Below are 4976 nucleotides of genomic sequence, written 5' to 3'. Positions count from 1 at the left end.
TTGATGTATATGTGCATGTATCTACATGTGTATATGTGACCCTGGACCACAAAACCAGTCGCTTGGGTATATTTTTAGCAATAGCCAAAAAAACATTGTATGGGTCAAAATTATAGATTTTTCTTTTATGCCAAAAATCATTAGGATATTAAGTAAAGATCATGTTCCATGAAAATATTTTGTAAATTTCCTAGCGTAAATATATCAAAACTTAATTTTTGATTAGTAATATGCATTGCTAAGAACTTCATTTGGACAACGTTAAAGGCGATTTTCTCAATATTTAGATTTTTTTGCACCCTCAGATTCCAGATATTCAAATAGTTGATGATGTATAAATCTCAATTTCGAGAAATTGACCCTTATGACTGGATTTGTGGTCCATGGTCACATATATGTATGTGTGTGTGTGTATATATAAAATATATATAAAAATATTAATATAAGGCAGAATTATATATATGCACAAAATATATTCCAGAATTCAATCAAAAAATGATAAAGAATTAAATACAATTTCACTTAAAAGTAGAAATATAATATTATAAATTGTTTATTTATTTTAGAAAATTACGTTGAGTAAGAAAAGAAACATGTATCTTCTTTGCTCTTTGAAGACTTGTTTATCCAAGCCTCAATCAGAAGAGCTTTCATTCAGTTTCTGTGAATGCAGCCAGACATCACTGAGCGATTGGCACTGAGTCAGCAGGAGCCGTCTGGTCACCCCAGAGAGTCAGTGTGCCTCAGACTGTCAGCACATTCTCACTGCCTCCACTCCACTACAGGTCTGTGGACCGAGAGAGATGTAAAAGCATCCCTCTGCTGCTATAACTTCGGTGACAAGTGCTTTAACAGGGGTTGAGGGGCTGCGGTGTGACCACTGTGTGAACTTTACAGGCCGCTGAAGGCCAAACATGCAAGCTAATGTAACACAACACAAGGCAAACAACTATTGTAAATCATGAGGTCATTACACGTTCATCACTGGATTTAATTCTGTAGCGGTTTAGCCATTACAGTCACATTCATCATTCTCTTGCAAATTATATACAAGTGACAGGTGCTTCATTCCTGACCTGACTCAACCTCAGCTTGGGTCAGCCAGGGCCAGAATAATCAAACTCAGATTGACCCGAGCGATGGCTGTCGAGTCAGCACACTGGCACGCATTAGGGGTTCATTTCATGAGGGTTTATTAAAGCATTCAGGCCAAAGGGCCATAGCGATGAGGGAATGCCTCCGAAAGGTCAAGGTGACGTTCCTCCCATCCTTTTCATTCATTGTATCGACATTCAGCCGGTCATCAGTCTGCATGTCTGATATGGCGTCCGTTCTGATATACCATCAACTAATCCTATTTTCTGCTTGATTCTAATTGGACAATCATAATATTCAGTGCTCAAATATGTTTGAATACTGTATTATGATTTCCCATAGCTGCACTGGTGTTACGTCTTTTCAACTAATCCGTGGTCTCTTTCTTCTCACATTATAACCTCAAAATTATTCCTTTGTGATAGAAATGATGAATTTTCTGCAGGCATTACTCCAATATTAAGCGTCACATGATCCTTCAGAAATCTTTTAGTAATAATGTTGAAAACAGTCTTTTTTTTGTGGACATTTGTTGCGTTTTTCAAGATTATTTAATAAAATTCAAATGAACAGCATTTATTTCAAAGAGACTGTTTGAAGTGACTCTACGATCACTTTTGAATAATTAAAAAAAAACTTTTTTAACTGACCCCAAATTTTTTAACTGTAGTGTATAATATTTAATATAAAAATGTTACAAATATAATATTTTATATTACATAAATATAAAAACGAACTAATCCTATTTCACAGTTCTCTGCTTGATTCTGGTTGGTCAATCACAATATTCAGTGGTTAAATGCGTTTACATAACAGCTGCTAAACTGTATTATTATTTCCTTATTATACTCCTTCAATCACATGGTCTCACAAAAAAAAAAAATCAAAACTCAAAACAATATTTCAAGTCCATTTATGTATTCATTTGACAAGTAGCAAGGTAATAGGCAGGACATTTTAGAGTCAGCCGGTCACTGTAACAAAATAAACCCCTTCAGGGGCTCAACCTGATCACCGTCAGGGTTTATTTAGTGATAATGACCAAATGACTATACATTACCTCTTACATATTTCATTAAAACAAAGTAATAGTCTTGACATTCATGGTTACATTTGTAATTTTACATTTCATGTCTCTGTAAAGGCGCCAACACTCCCCCAGCAATAACAATAGACAGTAATTCATCATATGAGGGTCTCCAGGAATAAGAGGAAGAGCATAAACATGAAAACAGAGATGACATGCAGACAAGAACATACAGAGGTCGGACCTGTAATCATCTGACCCAATCAATAATTAACCAAGGTCACCTTTAATGACGGCGAAACAATGTGGCATATATTATTCATACAAACCACTATATGAAAAGACAGTGGTGGAGAGACTGTGAAAGTGAGACTTAAGGTGATGGATGGACAGAAAGATAAAGTAATTGAGAACCAGTAAACAGATCTTTCTTAAGAGACATCATTCATATACTCTTGTTGGTCACGTCAAAGAAATGTTTCTGAGGAATCTGAACAGATTTGCTCTGTGATGCAGCAAATTCCTCTGTAGTTCCCATTCGATGAATCACCACAGAGCTGGAACCTATAATATAACTGCAGTTCAAAGAGGTTCAAAAAGACATTCATCTTGAGGAAACAAAGTGAGCCAATCTCCACGGGAAGGTGTGCGGTGAGAGAGGACTGAAGCGTGTAAATGCCAGCAGTCGAGCGTGGTGGGACCTCTCGCGCAGCAAGGCAAAAGAGAAAGTTTGAGGCAAACTGGAGTCTTTGTTCATATCCCACGTGGCAGAAGGGGATTTCCTTGCTCTCCCTCACTCTGACGCACTTTCACTACACTAAACACACGGGAACAGATACAAATAAATGATGCAATGTCAAGCAATCCAGAGGGATCAAGGCTGCCAGAAAAAAAAAAGACAAAGTAATGACTCTGCCGGGCACCCTGCTAATCCTGTGATGAACCCTCATCAGCAAAACCTTGACTAGATTGCAAACATTTTGCAATGTATTGCTTCAGACAGTAATATGATGTGTGGGTTTTGTGCAGAGAAATCAAGTTTTGTGCATATTCCTGCAATGCAATGGCGATCACATTTCACATTTGTTTGTACTAATTGTTTTTCTATTGTACTACTGTATATACAATAATGCTCAAAGGTTTGTGGTCAGTAAAATTTTGTAAAATAAGTCTCTCAAGTCTCTAAATAACAAAACATAATTCCTGCGATTGTATGGCTTAAAGGGGTCATTGGATGCAAAATTCACTTTTACATGTTGTTTGAACATAAATGTGTGTTGGAAGTGTGTGTACACATCCACCCTATAATGATAAAAATCCACCCAGTGTTTATTTTTTTTTAAATCCCTATTTTAAAATCCCCTTTCTCAATTCAGGCTGTTCTAAGATTCCTGTCAGAATGACGTAGTTCTGCACAGGCTGCTCACACGATAGTTGACGGACAAGGCTGTCTTACCTTAGACCCGCCCTGAGTGAGCTGTGAGCTGTCTGCCATTGTGTTGATTCCGGTGCAGGGGAAGACAAGAATGTCTCCTAAGCGATTGAGGCGATTTGTTGTTGGATGTAATAATGAACATAGCAGTAGACATTTACTCCCAACATCTGAGCCGCAGAAGATGCAGAGGATTAACTTTTTATATTTGTTTTTGAAAGGAATGCGCCGATATGCCTAAATGCGTCTATGTTCGCGCAAATCATTCGTGATCCAGCTTCATCTACAGTAGAAAGGAGTATAAGGGTTTTTTATGAATCTTTGCAAATCGCCTTTCGTATGCTAGTTAGCCAGTTTCGTGGCAAAATGCGGCTAATAAGGCCCTGTCCACACGAACGCAGTTATTTTTAAAACCGCAGCTTTTTCTACGCGGTTTGGCCATTCGTCCACACACAAACACAGCACCAGGTCACTGAAACCGAACATTTTTGAAAACGCCTGCCAGGGTGAAGATTTTCAAAAACTCCGGTTGCAGTGTTATCGTGAAGACAGCGAAACCGGAGTTTTTGGCTTGTGACGTCGGCGCCTTCGCTGTTATCTCCGCCTACTGGAGACTTTTTCAGGCTTCTGATTGGCCAACATGGCTTTACGGTTGAGATTATATCGCCACCTGTTGGTTTGGCATGCTCTTGACAGTGCTTCATAGCATGCGCTTGCGTTTTCATGTGGACGGAGATTTTTTTAAAAACGGAAGGAAAAACTATAAAAAATACCCGTGTACGTGTGGACATGGCCTAAAGTTTACAGTCTGCTCGTCACCCCACAGAAGAGAGGGGTGGGGTCAGCAGAGCTCATTAGCATTTAAAGCGACATGCAACAATACAGCTTGTAACTGATTTTGACAGGGTAAAAAGGGTGTTTTTTACACTACCATTGAGAAATTTTAACCAAAGTATGTTATAGACTTTTCATTAAGACCCTAAAGAATCATATCAACTTGTGGAAAATGGGCATCCGATGACCCCTTTAATTTTCAGCATCATTACTCTAGTCTTCTGTGCCACATGATCCTTCAGAAATCATTCAAATATGCTGATTTGTTGCTCATGTAACAAGTCTGAATAGTATCAATGATGAAAAAAGTTGCTTTTTTTGTGGAAATCATGATATATTTTTTCCAGGATGTTTTTGATGTATAGAAAGTGTAAATTCCTGTATACTTATTCTTTTGAAATAGGAATCTTTTGTAACATTGTTAATTTCTTTACTGTCACTTGTTTTGATCAACTGAATGTACCCTTGCTCACTAAAGTTAATAATTTTAAAACCGTAATGTGTATATATTTAATTTAAATAAAATAAACGTTATATATATATATATATATATATATATATATATATAGTACCATTATCTCTATTGTT

The 4976-nt window shown here is 37.3% G+C and overlaps 1 long non-coding RNA gene across 2 annotated transcripts in view; it reads right to left on the bottom strand.

Moving 5' to 3' along the window:
* Nucleotides 1–2018: 2018 nt before the first annotated feature.
* LOC107713992 (uncharacterized) overlaps nt 2019–4976 on the bottom strand; it is a 57489-nt gene continuing 54531 nt past the window's right edge. For both annotated transcript variants that reach the window (XR_001636943.1, XR_001636944.1), the window contains exon 5: nt 2019–2939. This is a non-coding gene — a long non-coding RNA (uncharacterized LOC107713992). The remainder of the gene's footprint in view (nt 2940–4976) is intronic.

This window comes from Sinocyclocheilus rhinocerous, unplaced genomic scaffold (genome assembly GCF_001515625.1).
Source record: "Sinocyclocheilus rhinocerous isolate Xijiao unplaced genomic scaffold, SAMN03320098_v1.1 scaffold2043, whole genome shotgun sequence".
NCBI lineage: Eukaryota > Metazoa > Chordata > Actinopteri > Cypriniformes > Cyprinidae > Sinocyclocheilus > Sinocyclocheilus rhinocerous.
This window is presented reverse-complemented; position numbering and strand designations above follow the sequence as displayed.